Consider the following 17,127-nt stretch of genomic DNA (forward strand, 5'->3'; position numbering starts at 1 on the left):
AATAAGCACTGTCGTCAACCTATTGGCGTTGGGTATGTTCTGTGTTTTGGCCATAAAACAGTACCTCTGAGTCTAGCAATGCAGACCTTGATGGTGATGGGGCTAGGACAATGCCTCGGTACTCGGCCCCGTGCTTCCATATGCATGTGTGTTTTTGGGGGCAACCCCTAGCCCGAAGCACTGGCTCCTCAAGCCCCATGCAGAAATCCAGCCTCCTCTTCCAAACGCCAAAAAGGGGTGGGTATTCTGCCTTCCAAGTTCAGGCTATGTTCTGTTTAGCAAGGGTGAGGCCTAGGAATAGCAAGTGGTGCTTTTACCTGTTCCCGCCTATATTCTCTGAGATGTGCAATAATGCAAGCCGTAGTGTACTATGAAGGCTCCAGCCCAGCACCTCAGCCAGGCACGTGAATACTCCCTTCCAAAATCTATCTAGGGCAGGGCAAGTCCACACTGTGTGGAGGAAGGTGGCTTCTTCCCCACCGCAGTGCAGGCATTCTGGGGTAGCGATGAGACCCGCCTTCCACAGCGTGAGGTCTGTGTAATATGTTCTATGTAAGTATTTGCGCTGAATCAGGCGCAAGCGTGAGGAGATTGCTGCCCCCGGCGGGGGGAGCTCTAAGGCCTCCCTCCAATCATCGTTATCAATAAGACCAATGTCTGACTGCCAAGTCTCTCTGAGTGTCTCCAATGTAGGGGCACTATGGGTAACTAACATCTGATATATTTTGGAAACTTTATGTTTCCCTAGGTCTCCCATAAGGAGCTTTCCTTCGAGTGGGCTAAATTCATAGAGGGCCGCAAGATTTTTAAGATATGGTGCTAGTGCGTGGCGGAATAGCAAGTATTTATAGAATTGGCTACGGGGCATGGAAAATTCTTCCTGTAATTCTAGGAATGATTTGAGGGTACAGCCCTGGAGGACATCTCCTAGAGAGGGTATCCCAGTCCGATCCCAACCCCGGAAACCCTGTAAGTGTTTCAATTGGGTGAGAAGTCTGTTGCGCCACAGCGGGCCTCCCACTTCAGGCGGTTCTGCCAGCCTATGCCGCGAAGGAACTGACGTCATGTCATCATTACTACTTTAGTGGCAGGGAAAAGAGCCTGAATGTTTGGGTGACTGTATAGGTATTTGTGTAAAGAGGGGCCCTCCAGCAGCCATCGCTCAACGGCATATGCAGGTTCGTCACTGGGGCCGTACCACCAGTCATTTCATACTTGAAGGTGTGAGGCCGCATAATACAACTGAATGTTGGCGGCGGCAATACCCCCACAGTCTGTGGAAAGAAAGCAGTTACGAGGAGCATTTCTGGCCACTCCGCCCCCCACAGGAACCCACCCAGCATGGAGTTTATCTGTCTAAACCATGTCTGTGGGATGGGGTACGGGTGATTTTGTAGCTGATATAAGAGAAGTGGAAGGGATATCATTTTAAAGATTGCCGAGCGGCCATAAAGGGATAGTGGCAGGCCCGACCATGACTTGAGCTCGGATTTAACCTTGGTAAGTGCCACATCTATATTGCACGCTCGGGAGGCCTACTGTCTATTCGTTATGAAATCTCCGAGGTATTTCACGCCATCTTTGGTCAGTGAGCGGACTCCAGCCCTTTTGTCTACGTAACCTTTTTAATGCTGACAGAGTAAGAACATGCCGCCAAGCCCTGCTTTTTTGCTTGTAAGACCCATGTGCCCAAGTAATAGCCTGCCCGGTAAAAATGTATCATCATTGCGGGGAAGCTATTTAAGGTTTGTGTACAACTTGCACAAAGAACTTATTCCTAAATTCTCGTCCTCCTCCATTTGCACTTTCCACGCACTGGCACTTTTATTCTTGTATGTTTGACACCATTAAATACAATTACTGCAGAGATCTGACTTTAGTGTGCTTTTTTTGTTTTTACACTTGCAACATGTTCTTTTGATCATGTAACGGTTTTAATTAACTGTATCATGATTAATAAAAATACAAATGTATAGCACGCATCCTGAGCTCACACATGTGAAGGTGTTCTCATATGTGCTAATGAAACAAGGAGGCTCTGTGACATAAAATATTTGCCTAGGGTCACACAATTTGTAGGTAGGGCAGCTGGGGTTCATCGCTGCTTTCCTTGGTTCACAATGTGCAGTTCACCAACTAAATGGGTACCTTTTTCTATTTCCTTTTTACATCAAAGGTTAATGCTTTGTCTTCATCGGTTGGTGAATGAAGTTAGTGGGTGGTGGCAGGCAGAATCCACATGAAAGCTCTCCTAGTTTTGATGACCTCAAGCGGAAACAGAGCCAGGCATCTGGCTTGAACCTGGCTCCAGCTTTCAGTGGTTCACCCACCTCTAATCTTCACTAGGAAATGTAGTTTTGCCATTGAACCCTTCCTTGGCTCAGAAACAGAATCTCAGTCAATTGCCAGTAGGAAGGGCTGTGTATAATGAATTTAAATGTGCAGTTTCTTTTCATCACTGATCTACAAGTGACAGTTTCCCTGACCAGATACCTCAGAGGAAAATGAGTGAATGGTGTGCCAAAAATGTAGCCTGTCTCGAATATGACGCGTTACAACGCGTGTCATTACAACAAATTTTTTACATTGCAAAATCCATTACAATGCATGTCGTTACAACGCATGTCATTACAACGCATAATCCATTACAACGCAATTACTATTCTAACTCTGCTGGGGCGTTACTTTGGGGAATGCGTTGTAATGGATTATGCGATGTAATGACATGCGTTGTAATGGGTTTCGCATTGTAAAACATTCGTTGTAATGACACGCGTTGTGACGCGTGCATTGTAAACGATGTTTCCCCTTGTCTCCAGTAACCTTTGCTAACAACCAAATTTTTTGTTTTTGCAGTTTTATATAGCAGGAACTTGACCCAATGGTATTGGAGCACTTAACACAAGCACTAGTTACATTACACAAGGACACATTCATTTTTAGGCACATGGTGATTAAGTGATTTGCTAGAATCACAGGATGTGGAGCCGACACTGAGACTTTTGAAGGTGCTGTACTCCACGTATTAGCACTCGCAAATTTTAATTTTCTTCATAAGAGTGATTGAAAAGGTGACTATTGGTGTGCCCCAGATTCACTTACTGAACGTGCACATTTAAGAATGCAACTGTGTCTCGCAATCACCTGCCCATGTTGGGATTTGCTTACATTGTTCAACGTATTCACTTCCTCTGGTCCTGTGTGGGGCCATGCCATTTTCTTTTGAACTCCTGGGGAATCGAGGAGCCTGCCGACATCCCTTTCATCAGCTCTATTTCTGCTCTTGGGCAAAATGCTAAATATGGCTTTGTTGCAGGAATTTTCAAAACCCCAAGAATATTACAGTTTGCTGTTGGGGCAAATCCTGTCCTAAACACATATTTTGAGACCTTTTACCGCAGTTTGGAACCCTCTTTTGGCCAGATATGTGTTGGTGCCATTAAGCCCTTGCCTGCAGTGGCCTTCATCTACCACTGGTCCTGGGTAGCTGTATGTCTAAAAGGGCAGCTTATTTAGAGGTGTGTCTGCAGACGTAGTGGAGAGGGTGGAAGGCGTAGGGTTCTGACTCCATCCCAAGACCACTGTTTTTTTGGCTTCTGCAGCAATCCTCCAACAGTATATCATAATTTTGAACTCAGTTTTCCCTTAAGTTCAGTGTTGTGCCTCACACTCCCTACCCTAAACCAGTAGCGGCCGTGTTTGTGATGAGTGGCAGGGTGGGCAGCGGGGGGGGGGCAAGAAGGGCCATAAGGGCCACAAAGTGAGGGGGGCAAAAAAAAAAAAATGTTTTTAAAAAGTACCTTCAACCAGACGTGCTCCTCTTCTTCGGCACTGGCTCCCAGAACGCTCTGTGGACAATCATGAAGCTGCTCTTCAAATGAGAGCAGCTTCAGGATTGGCCTGAGCATTCTCTATTAGCGTTCCAGGACAGACTGGGAGTCTGCGCCCGCTTCCCTCCAACCCCAGCAGGGCAGCTGGGGTTGGAGAGGGCTTCACTGTCCATGACTGTTTGGCCAGCCTGAGACGGCCACCCAGACCATCATGCACAGTGAAGGGAGTGCACAACCACTCCCCTCAGTGCGCTTGCCTCCAATGCCCCCCCCCCCCCTCCAAGACCCGGGAGGAAAGGAGAAATAAAACGAGTGTTGTTTTATTTTTCCTTTCCTGCTGTTTTTCTTTGGAGGGGGGGGGGGGGCGGCGGCGACGCTCCTCTGCCATAGAAGAGGAGTCTCTGCTCCCCAAAACCCAAAATTCGACCTCCTACCCTCTGTGCTTCCATCCAGCTTCCCACATCCCCAGTACCTACCCTGCTGCTTCCTGTCCTACCCGCGTGGCCAGTGGCATAAGCCTGGCTCATCAAAATGCACTGTCAGTTTGTCCCGCCTGATATTAGGGTTTGTTGGGAAGATCACTCCATCCACAAGGCCCCTTCTTCTTTTCTCTATTCTTGCTACTGCCGACCCATGATTCTCTCTCTGGGTCCCTTTTCTGCATCTCCTGTCTCACTCCACAGTTTTAGCAATGATGTATGATTGTGTGAAGCACTGTGCGAATAAGCAACATAGTATAACATGTTGGCAGGCTGAGGCAGCCTCTTCCTCCTGCTGGAGCTGTACAGCGCCAGAGCGGTGCTTGAGCGGTCCACACAGGCTGGCCGGACACTGTCCCTTACATAAAGCCAAGAGCAGCTGGGTCTGGGTTCTTGGCGTCTGTTCTTATTGTTTATACAGTCACTTCCCTAATCTAGGAAATGTATTACGAACAACAACCTGTTCAATAGTCAAGCTTTTCCCAATGGTGTTTACATAGCAGAATTCTTTGGGATATTATTGTCTGTCTAGATCCAGCTCAAGCAGCTCGGCTGAGATATCTTTGGCCTCAGCAGCAAGACCTACAACGGGTACACTGGCTTCAGTCCATGCTTTCAGGAAAGCGACTGCACCGCCAATAGCACAATCTGACTAACGGCAGATCAGGGCCGCTGGATTTAGGAGATTTTGAAGATGTGGTGTTTTCTGCATAATTAATTAATTTACCTCATTTGCCACGTAATCCATTTCTTGCTTCATAATTGGCAAATTTAACCAAAAACATTGTTTTTAGCTCGAGCAGATCAAAAGTTACTAAAAACGCGGCAACACGTGCAGCTGCACAGGAATGTTCCTTCACAAAGGTTGACTGGTCACCTTTCTGTTGCTTATTGCTGTATTTGAGTGTTGCATTCCTAATGAGGAGACACCTTTGCCCAGACAGTGTTAATCTGTGTCAAAATGACAAAATAATTAGACAATACTGTCACATAATGTGCCACAGTGTGGCACAAAATGTGTGTTTTCATTTTGCATAATTTAGCCAGCACTGCTGCATAATTTGGTCCTCCCCTGCTGCATAATTCCAGTGCTGTGCCGATAGACCAGCTTTGTTAAAGGCCCCCTGTGAGCAATGCAGTTGTACACATTCCTCCCCATAAGCGTCTTTAGCAGTAAACGCTGTGTTGTGCAGCATACCTGAGCTCTGGCTCCCCCAAGCTAGCCCGTCACAGGGCCTCTGCGAAGCTGTGGCCCACAGGGTGTGTACCAGAGAGCCAAGCTGCGAGAGGGACATACTGCCACACCACGACGTGCTCAAGGCTTCCCAGTCGCCCGCCCCTGTTTCAGGATGTCTTGAGAGCAGTGCTTAATTTGAGCTGGTGGTTCCGACACCCGCACTTCATTGTCAACACTGGCTCCAATTACAGTCTACCACATGGTGGCACAGTCTGTCTAATTTTGAGATGAGTACAACCGTGTTTATGAAGTTACTATTCAATAAAAATGAATAATACCGGCCACTTACGCCATTATTCAGGTGGCCTGGAATAGCCAGTAGAGCAGAGTATATTGCTATGGTCAGTAGTGGTGTCTTTCTTTTTATATATAAATTAAGCACTGCTTCGGAGCCCATTAATCTTCTGTAAATTCGGTAGTTTCAGGGAGACATTGACTTGCGGGAAGCTTCTCACCTGTGACCTTTGACGAACTCGCTCGCACCTCACCAGAGCCGTTGACCAGTCAGAATGTCAGGGATCCCTGCACAGCTGTGAGTAGCGTCACAGCCAATGCCCTTGATCTTGAGCCAATCAGACGCCTCCGACATCCTCCTTCTGAGAAACCACCCACGTGACCCGTGAGCGGCTTGACCCTGACCTTTCTAGTTATTCTGAGAGGATAACATTAGGAGCAGCCCAAGGCTACACATTCAAGCCAGAGTTAAAAATCACTTGTCGGCGACGAAACTACTTTCCCTTACTCAAAAAGCAGGTGTTCCGTCGGCCTCAAAGGTGACTAGCTGCATTAGCAGAAAAAAATGACTGACTGAAATGCTTGACGTGTTCTGTCTTGTTCACCATTACTGTTCTTCCCTGGGACGTTCTCAGCGACACCTATGGGTGTTGTTAACGAAAGTGCTGTCATGGAAACAATCTGTCTAGCTGAGTGGCGGTTGCAAATCGGAAGCAAGCCTAAGTGGGCTGCTTTGGTGTCTTTGGATTGGTAGCCTCAAAGAGCCATTGTCATATAAAAATATTTAAGCAAAATGTGTTACCAGTTTTTAACGTAAAGGTCTTGCATGGGCTGTGGCATAACGCTGGCAAATCTTAAAACTGCAGGTAGAATTAGGAACGGCTTCCGTGTTTCATGCTTGTCAAAGCTACAGGAAATTAGGTTATTATCCAATGTAAAACAAGAACGCCATATTTCATTAATGAAATAGTTTTACAATCAGCAAATGCTTTGAAAGATTAATTTTAATTGTGCAATGTCTTTCGCATTATGTGTATGTTGTTATCGAATGAAGGAATCCTATTGCTGACTCCAGAGACATGAGTGTTTATGTTTTTTACTAACAGGTTTTGCAGAGCACGTCTTTACCGTGACTTCAGAGAGGTTAGTGTACACATGTATAGTAAAGATACTGCACACAGCAGTTAGTCCTTCCTCCAGTGCCACTTTATCGACGAAAGGTGCCTTTCATGGCCCCTTGAACTAGGGGCTCAGAGTTCTATCTCCACCATATGTAAATGGTGTGTTGCCACCTCAAAACTTTATTTAAAATTAGTCCTCTAATGTCAACCTTTACACTCGAGAATACCCCTTCTTTTCTCCTCACAGATTCATAGGCATTGGATGAAACATGGTCTTGCTCGGAGCCTTATTAATGAAAGTGTCTTGCCGCCTAATAATGCCGCCCTCACCACCCTTTCACCTAAACGTAGGATGTTGTGAGGTCTCATCGCTAATCTTCAGGGCATGGTTTGGTGAGATACCCTTATACGGCATTGCTTGTTGTGATATCTTCTTATAAGTTAATACTTCAGTTTAGTGGGTAATTTCTCTGTCTACACTTCAACCGGTGGCCTTTCGTATGCTCATTCCTTGCAGTCATTTACAGGAGGGTCGCCCCACTGCCTTTTTTCAGCACGGCAAAAAAATGAAAAATAGAATGATAATAACAAGATGTTTTTATTTTATTTTTCTGTGCTGGAGCAGTTTTGTGGGGCGGGGCTCGGCTGTGCAGGGGGAGGAGTGGTGGCTCCCTCCTAAGTGCACATGAATGTTTGCCCGGCTCTCTGTGTCTGGCCAAACATTCATGCGCACTTTGCATGTTCTCCACCCAGGCTGTAAAGCAGCCTGGGGTGGAGAACATGCCCAGGCTTCCATTCCTCATCTGAGCACAGAATCACGGTGCTCAGACCAATCACAACGCTGCATTGCAGTGTTGTGATTGGCTCAGGGAAGCCTAGGTACTTATCAATAACAATGCTGCATTGCATCGTTGTGATTGGCTTAGGGGACCATATCCTTCTTCCTGCTCCAACAGGAGACAGGAAGAGGACGGAAGAGAGGCAAGGGTTGGCCAACCGGCCCGCCGGCAGGTAAGTTAATTTCTTTTATTTTAATTTTCTCTCCCTTCCCCCCCCCTCTTTCCTCCCCTCTCCCCACCCCACTGCTGATTCGTGGGAGCAGCCACGACTGGTCATTTAATGTAATGTGTCTATCAGATCTAGGTACTCACAGATGATACTTACACATAATTTAAATTGGAAATAGTTTGATTTGCATGTTGCTCCACACATTCTGATATTTTAAGCACCAATACAAAGGGGCGGTAGAATTTGAATATTGTATTACATAGCATTGCTACTTATTTAGATGTAGGAAAACTGCATCTGTTCAGTTCATTAAACAATGTTCGATTTTTGATAAAATAATTAAAGTGTACATCTCATTAAGTGTCAGAAATATATCACAATAATCATGCATCAGTTAAAAATACATCGAATAAACATTTAAGAGAAACTTACAATAAGACATAAAAATGGATAAAAAAAGAAACAAGTTCCTGGTCTACCCCAATGACCCCAGCTCAGTCCAGAGCTTATCTCTGTTAACGCAGTCAAAAGCTGAGCTGAGGTCCATAAAGGCCAAGTGGACAGAACCCCCTTTAGCCTTGGTGCATTTAGATGTCAAGAGATGCAAATTTAAGTTTTGCTCGACTGTACCTCTCCAGGGTCTAAACCCATATTGCAGGTCGGAGAGTATTCCCTTCTCATTAGCTCAGGTAGTAAGTCTCTCCAAAATCACTGTCCTTATAATCTTCACTTCGACTTCGATCAGGGAAATTGGCCTTCAACATGCGGGGTCCGCCCTGTCTCCTTTTTTGAATATAGAGACTATTACTGATCGCTTCCATGCCTCTTGATGCGTGCCTCTGATTGCCACCTTTATGTGAAGAGTTAAAACAGGGGCCCAGAGATCCACTAGTGATTTTAACAAGTCGCCCAGGACCCCATTGGCACCAGGGACTTACCCTGGGGTAAAGATGAAATTGCCTCTTTAAAGTCTAACTAGTGGATAGTAAGTATATCAGTGTTGTTGATGTGGTGGGGCAGAGACTTGGATCCCACACAGTCGTAGAGGGCTGAGAAATGGTTTACCCAGACCTGAGCTGGAACAGAGACCCCCTGAACTGACAGCCGATCTTCCTTTAAGAGGAGTGATTCAGGATCCCCCAAAACTTGGTGCTATCTTTTAATGTGCTAGCCACTACGAGCTCAGCCCACAACTTGTTCTTAAGCTGCTTCTCCCTATTAGCAACAGCTGCTTTATAGGCTGATCTACACCTTTTAACCTCATCCCATAGTCGTGAGGTACTTTTGAGTGATATCAATGCAATTTTTATCAAACCACCTGCATGGCTTGGATGGGCCTGCTAACCCTGAGTTAGTGTCTGTTTAATATACTCGCAGATAGAGTCAAAAGCTTTAAGAGTGTGAATATCTGAGGCCTCATCATACAGGCAAATTCTAAACTCCTGGCATGACAACAACATATTAGCATTGAATTCCCCAGGGATAAAATCTCCCCATGTAATCCTACACCCTCTATCTTTGGGGGTGAGTAACGTTTTGTATAGATAGCTTAATCTCCAGGACTACTTCTCCCATGCAAATACAGCGATCAGGAGATTGTGGTTTGTGTTCGGGTTCCATACCAGGGAATATTTTGACAAAAAAGAAAAAAGCCCCCTGGTTACAAAGATATGAATGAATAACTAAATGAATGAAGAGGCATTTCTAGAGCGCATAGCTACCCGGGGCCATTCCAGCGCTAATAGCGGTGCATCTTCAACCACGGACAGAGTTAGTGGAACAGGTTAGATTTTCGGAAGGTCAGGTAGTTCGGCTCGAGACGAATACCAGGAGGCAGAAGATTCCAGAGTTTAGCGGCATTATACGAAAAACGATAGCCTCCGCTTCGTGCATTTCTTATTTTTGGACCTGCCCCTAAATGTTTATTATCTGACCTTAACAAGCTTATGGAACGATAAGGTTGGATAATGGATCTGATGCTGGGTGGGCCTTTACCTGAGAAAGCTTTGTGTGTGATACACAAAGCCTTGAACTGGATTCTCTCATGGATAGGAAGCCAGTGAAGCGATGTAAGCACAGGCTTAGCTGACAGGCGCTTGCAAGTGTTCATAAGCAGACGTGCTGCACAATTTTGCACTACCTGCAATGTTTTGGTAGTGGTGAGTGGGGCTCCCAGATATAATGCATTAGCTTAGTCCAGGCGTGACAAGATCAGTACTTGGACCAGCAGTTTTCTCGCGGTGAAGGGTAGCAAGGGAAGGATCTTTCTTAGCATTCTTATAATCCCGAAGCAGCAGGCATCAACCTTACGTGCTTGCTCTTTAAGATCAAGATTGTGGTCCAGCCATACACCCAGACTCCTAATTTGTTCTTTTGGGACAGGTGGTGTTCCTTGACAGCTAGGGCAGAATGATCCTATGCTCAATGTGGTCGCGTTACCCAAGAGCATCAATTCGGTCTTAGCTACATTGAGTTTTAGGCAGGAGCTGTCCATCCAACTCGACACCTTTTCAAGGCATAAAGCTAGCCCTGAGCCTGAAGCATCCTGTTGATTAAACAAGACCACCAACTGGATATCATCAGCGTAGCTGATGATCTGAATGCCAAAAGGTGTTACTACTTCGGCCAGGGAACTCATATAAATATTGAATAGAGTGGGGCTTTGGGAGGATCCCTTGGGAACCCCACATCTAAGGGGCATTCGCTTTGAGGTGATTTCTCCTTCGAAAACCACAAACGATCTGTCCTCTAAAAAGGACTGTAGCCTTTTTAGAGGACAGATCGTTTGTGGTAATCAATAATGGTCCCCACTCCATGGCCCTTAAAAGTGGGAACACCGTTTGGCTGCTTAAATGCTCCTACAGAAAGAAGGTTAAATAAGTTAAAAGTAGCAGCCAGGTCATTTAGTATATTCCCTTGGGGAGAATGCTTGACATGAACCTGTTCAACAGGGAGACCCTCTGTGTCCTAGGGATTAGGAAGCAATCCCTGCACAGATGTAAATTAAAATCCCCGGACACAATCAGTTCAATCTGTTCAGTGTGAGGAGAAAGAAAGAAAGCATCTAAAAACCTGCCCCCGTCCTCCAAAGTTTCTGAGTCCTCTTTCCCATGAATAGGATTATACATGTTAATGGAAAAAATAGTTAAATGATGGTCAAAGTTAGAAAAGACTGCTAAAAAGTGGAAGGAATTGGTGGGAATCATTTTGATGTTGCATACTAGACCTAAATGCACAAGTGTAACTAGGCCTTCTCTAGCTAGGCCACTTAGGGATGGAATGTCCTTTATACTAAAGGACGCATATCCTTCTAGACAGAATTACCCTTTGGTGTCCCACATCACCTGTAGTTTAATGTTGTTGTGGAATTTAAGACATTCTATTAATTCAGGGTCCCCATATTTACCCTGGACCCTCGCTATATTCTAGCTCACGACTTTCAACAGTCGAGAGGTCCTGCTATCATTCGCACTGGCCGGGGCAGGGTAAACCCAATCATATCCCAGTCAATCTTGCTCATTCAGCCCACTTAAGGCTTCGGATAAATTACACAAGCGGATGGTATGGCTCTGCAACTGAGCCGAATTAGAGCTTGCCACCCTCCTCGGAAAATATGTTTCCTTAATGCTAGCCCCTCCCTCATCCCTGGGTGGTTAATAGAAAAAACCAAGGGGATGCACAGAGATTGTGGCAGTAGAAAAAGGGATGGTTGAACACTCCCTCAAAATAGAACCCACTCTTAAGGAATTGGCAAAGTTGACTACGATGCAGTCTCTATCCAGAGCTTTGGGACTATTTCCAATCCAACCTGAGCTCCTAATCATAATTATTTCATCAAATAGCTGCTAGTAATGGAGATTGGGAAATCTCCCTGCTAGCCAGTGGACCACCTTGTTTGTAGCTTGGCTGTGAGACTCTGTTTCAGCCTGTTTCAATGGAGGTACATTGGCCAAAACTAATACATAGGGTGTGCACACTGGGGGGGGGGGGGGGGAGTTGGATAACCACCTCATTGGGAGCAGGGGCCAGGTGGGTTCTGGCTGAAATGTGAACATTGTTTCTCCATATGCCCGATTCTAGATGCCCTACTTGGACATTTGGAGAGAGATGAACCCCTGACCCTCTAGGAGGACTCCTGATGGAGCGGGATAGGTAGCTCCGGCTGCTTGGGGTCGATATTACAGATGGCTCCTGAACTAAGCACCTCCCCCTAGGATGATAGAGGCGGTGAATTGGCTACAACCTTGCTAGTTAAGCTAGAAGGCGAAGTAGGGTTTGAAGAAGAGGTTACCTTTGAAATTGCAGGGTGCCATCTGAGCACGCAATAACCCAACCTCTTTGCCAAGGAAATCAATCATTCCTTCCAGTTAAAAAACTTTCTGTACTAGGGTTTCTAAAAGCCCAATAACATTGCTTTCCATCTTTAGAAGAGATTCCTGAGAAAGGCATCTTTCACGTATTACTGGCCGATTGTCCCTTTTCCCCTTTCATTCGATTGGACTGTGATCTAATGGGGATGTCCCTCTACTATTTCTTGCCTCACCATCAGCCCCCCCCGCCCCCCCCCCCTCCCGGTGACTTGTATTTCAAGAGCCGCGACCAACTGATTGGTCAATTGAGGAGTGGTTGGCCTGATTCGACGGGTCAGGATGGGGATGACTTATGACAGGGAACTGACACTAGACCTGTGTAACAACATCTGGATCTTTAGAAGTGTGGTCTGCCAGAGATAGGGAGGCACCCGAAGCCTGTTGGGTTTGGGCAAGTTGCTCCACTACTTTATACATTTCCTCTGTGAGTGCATGTTATTTGTCCTGGGACGCTTATCCCTCACAGTAGTAGTCTCTACTTTCCTTTTGCCCATATTTCTTGTCTCACATAACTTTGGAGAAGAGGCACGAGAGAACATCGGTGGAGAGGCAATATGCTTGGGTAGATTCCCCGTAATCTAAACAACAAAAACAACTGCACGCGTTCCTCCTAACACACACATTTGACATCCTCTGGCCAACCAAAAGGTGGTACTAAAACCGAAAGCTCACAAGTTTCTCCAAGGGTTGTTCGTAGGAGACCAAAAGTCTGCTCCTCAATGTGTCCTGCATCAGTATTCCTGGTTCACCTGTAATGGGGCCTTAGTGGTTGGGGACCTACTCGTTCTTATACTTCTAGCACGGGAACCATATTCTTTGTTTGCATGCCACCCGTGACTCAAGTAGAAAGGTTCATGTGTTGCTGAGCCAATACTTCTATGGTGTCTGACAACTGTGGTAGCAAGCCAGTGGCCATTGCCATATCTGAAAACCAAGGCCTGTCACTGCTCGCAATTATGCTCCCGCAGAGTATCACTAGTGAGCCATCACAAATACATCCGATCACCATATCCGTCCTCCTTCCCCAAATGAGAGGGTTTAAAATCTGCTCTTCTTTTTCTCTTTTCTTCCCTCCTTCTTCATTTACTTTTTTATTCCTTCAATTCGCCCTTCCTGCCTTTTTTTTTTATTTCCTCCCTCCTTACTTCCAAAGTGTACAAATGCATTGATATCATTCATGATGTCTTCAAAGCAACTTTGATCTGCATCATAAGTATTGACTCTTCATAGTCAAAGCAAGATATGTATTAACACATAAAGACTACATTTGAAAGACTAATCAGGTACAACACATTTCCATAAATGTGAATAAGCATTATTGCCCTCTGCTGAGGGTGTTAACTGCAATTGATGTCAACCACAGTCGATTGCCTACCCCGCTGTATATGGGCTTGAACAGAACAAAACATGCATAACACCAGCATTCTAATTGGCTGATTAGTATCAGTACTTGATTCCAATATACTGATGGGCAATTAACGATAATTCATGCCCTACTGTCGTTAGTATGTCAAGCAGTGGACAATACAACTTATTTAATACTATTATTACAAAGGTTACTGTACACTGTACTGCCACACTTGAATTTCGTGGATGCAGATTACAGCACCAATCCATTTACTAGTAAACAGTTAATTTCTTAAGGCGGAGCATGTTTTGAATCTCACAAAATACCCATTGCAGAAAAAGAATGTTCAGCCTTGACTAAAACATGTGTGTTCTCCACCAAAGTTCTTGCCAAGCACCGGTATGGATGTAATAAACTGTGCGTGAAAAATCAGGCGAAATTGGACCTTGTTCCTGCACAAACCCCGCCTGCCAAAAACAAGCCGCGTAATGTTCTGACCTTTCCCATGTAAGCCATGATCCTGGGAATCTGTAAGTCAACATTTATGAGAACATTATATTTGTTGATGCGCTCTCCAACATTCTGTGTGCCAAATTTGTGTGCAACAATGAATCCCTCTTGATTGAGCAGTAAATTTGCTTCAATGAAAAACATGTTTTGAAATTGTCATTGACAACGTAAGTGGCCCTGTAGTTTTGTTAAATTAAAATACTCATGGTATATTTATATTGGGTGAAAATCTTACTTCCTGTTAGATTGGAAAAGATAAACAATTTCCACGATTATAAAAACACTAGGATTTGCTTTTTAAAGCAAACAATTTGAAGGCCGCAGCCCCTTCCAAGGACACCCGGACCCTCGTTCTTCTCTTTACCACTGCTTTGTAAGGTGGAGAGAAACGATGCTTTCTACAGTCTGCAAGCTTAACCCCTTGTGTGCCACGCTCTTTCCCCGCCCTGTGCCGGCCGTTGCATTAGCGGGCGGGGTTCATGACGAGCTGGACTCGTCATGGGCACAGCGCAACCGCGGCCCATGACGAGTCCAGCTCGTCATGGGCACACAAGGGGTTAATTAATGAATCTGTTCCTTTAGAAAGGGCTTAGTTGTGCTAGTCATCAGAGTGGGAGTGAGTCTAAATACGTAATGACCAGACCAGGGCAACCGGAACATCACACTGGCAATAACTATTTCCACAAAGGTTTTGATTTTGACAGAAGGTGTATGCTGGCTCTGTTGTTTCCCCCCTTTTCGTTTCATACTTTGAAAACTGTTTACTACGTACCGATAATGGGCATAATTCTTTGTAACGCCGGTTTCTTCCAAGTTCATTTTAACAACTGTTGTGACAATATAATGCCTGGAGACTGTAGTGACGGACCGGTCAGCATTCTAGTGTTCAGCATGTTGTAACACACACTGAACACCCACCCACCACAGGCGTCACGAGTCAGGTGACCCTGGCAATAAAAGGGGCCGAGCGCACGTGCTCTGGGCCAATTATCTAACCAGTACTCCTGTGTCTGTGTCTCTCCTTTGTATGCATGTGGGCCTAAGGCCCAAACACTACAGAGACCAAATGCTATCTGGTTGTCAGTGGCCCCCTTTTTAGGTGCGGTGCTTTAATGTGATTAGACTGTTGTATTTTGGTTTCCTCCAACAAAGAAGTACCAATAGACAAGCAGTAAAGCTATGTTGAGTATTTACTGGCTTGGCAAGCATTAGAAGTGGGCCAGGGTAGTTAAGGTTTTTTCCTGTGGATGGCATCCTCTGGTTACCCGGAGAGCAACAGCTTGAAGCAGTGCAGCATGGAATGGGTGCATGTGCCCCACAAAGTGCATGGCATCGATATAGAAAAGTTTTCTTAAATAGCACAAGTATACCAAGGATTCTGCTAAACTGGAGGGTGCAAAAGAGAAAGTCGTTTGAAACTATGGCATTAACTCACCACGAGGTCCCGCAGTTCCAGGTTTTCAAGGCAACCCTGAAAATCAATTTATGTTTAAGAGATGCAAGCTTGCATTTTGATGGGAATGCCTTACTTTAAGTATTGAATAAAATCACATCTTGTGGGTCGGACGAAGATAGAAAATAGGCCCGGGATCCTAAATAAAAATGGCCCCATTAGCGAATCAGGTAGCTAAAAAAGTGGTACTGTTAAGGAATCAGGTGTGTAAAAAAACAGTGTTTCTCGTTTGCAAAGAGGAGCAGGTTTGAGTTTGTAAAGACAAGGTCTATTGGTGTTTTGAAGCTATTTTGGACTGCACGCATGTGTGCTTCCTCCAGGCTGAGTTGTGGTAATTTCAGGGAAATCGGCTGTAAAAACCGTCCCAGCAGACCATAAAACAGGCCCCCGGAGCAAAACACAGGACCACACTGACCTGTCAGCCTAGCCCTTCTGGTACTGCCAGATTGCCCTGTAGGCCCGTCTAACCATGGGTAGAATAAAAGTGAATGTGATTTATGATTCTAGGCCTGCCCAGGGGCTCCTTTTTACGCATACCACAAGCATAGATACAGCCTAGCAGCAGCGACTCTAGGAGCAGCGACTTAACGTTGTGACATAATGTGCCAGGAAGTGTGCATAGGTACAGCTAAAGTCATGCGCTAGCACAAAACACTCTAAATAAAATGGGAGGCAGAGTAGCACAAGGGGATAAGAGCGGGACCGGTTGCATAACTACACAATACTTTGTAAAACAAAGTTCGTCTGACTGTCTGCTCGCGGGGGTACACAGAGCGAGAGGCACATTTGCAATGGCTGGAAAGCTGGCACCTGCAGACCAGACCGCGAAAGAGTGCCCGAACCTTCTCCAACGCAACGGGCCCAAGAATATGTCTAATAGAATTAAAAATCACAAAAACTAAAGAGCACGTAAGTGTGAAATAAAATCTGCCTCGCCACGCCCCCTATGACAAGAGCTGGCGCTAGCATGTTACATACTGTGCACAATGTCAGATGTGGATAACTTCCAATGTCAGTTCGGCTGTTAGCAGAAATAAATGTCCCCAGCCTAGTGACACAAGCACGCACGTGCCACCAACGCACGTTCAACTGTTTAAAGCCACAAACATAATTTGCTTCTCATTTCCCCTGGCAGTGTAGCCAACTCCACCATTAAAATGTCTGGCAAACATCCTGGCAGCTTGGACACCGCAGCCCAGTATTGTGCAACAGCCACTAACAGAGGACACACCTCACCTAACAATTGTTCCCTGAATCGCACATAACGAAGCATGCAACAAAACAACAAAACTGTTCATAGTAGACGTAACCACAACAGTAATATTACTTCTGTTCTGGATGCCACCTCCAGCCATTCAGTGTGTTAAAATGCCAAACCCTTTGCAATGTGCAACAGCTCATGAGAAGCAGCAGCATTAATCAACCCAAACACGCAGCAGTAAAAAGTTCTGAAAGAAAAAGACAGATCTTCACATGGTCCGTGACTGGCTACCCTCCCCTCCCAGCTTTCCACACCACCTTGAAGAATTGTCATAAG

General features: G+C 45.5%; 1 protein-coding gene and 1 long non-coding RNA gene across 11 annotated transcripts in view; one reads left to right on the plus strand and one right to left on the minus strand.

The window, feature by feature from the left end:
* Positions 1 to 6,120, minus strand: part of LOC146822639 (uncharacterized) — a 36,172-nt gene extending 30,052 nt beyond the window's left edge. The window contains exon 1 of the long non-coding RNA XR_014961808.1: positions 6,002 to 6,120. This is a non-coding gene — a long non-coding RNA (uncharacterized LOC146822639). The remainder of the gene's footprint in view (positions 1 to 6,001) is intronic.
* FHOD3 (formin homology 2 domain containing 3) overlaps positions 1 to 17,127 on the plus strand; it is a 1,229,746-nt gene that overhangs the window by 194,184 nt on the left and 1,018,435 nt on the right. The gene's annotated exons all lie outside the window — the stretch shown is intronic.

This window comes from Triturus cristatus, chromosome 5_2, assembly GCF_964204655.1.
Source record: "Triturus cristatus chromosome 5_2, aTriCri1.1, whole genome shotgun sequence".
NCBI classification, from domain to species: Eukaryota; Metazoa; Chordata; class Amphibia; order Caudata; family Salamandridae; genus Triturus; species Triturus cristatus.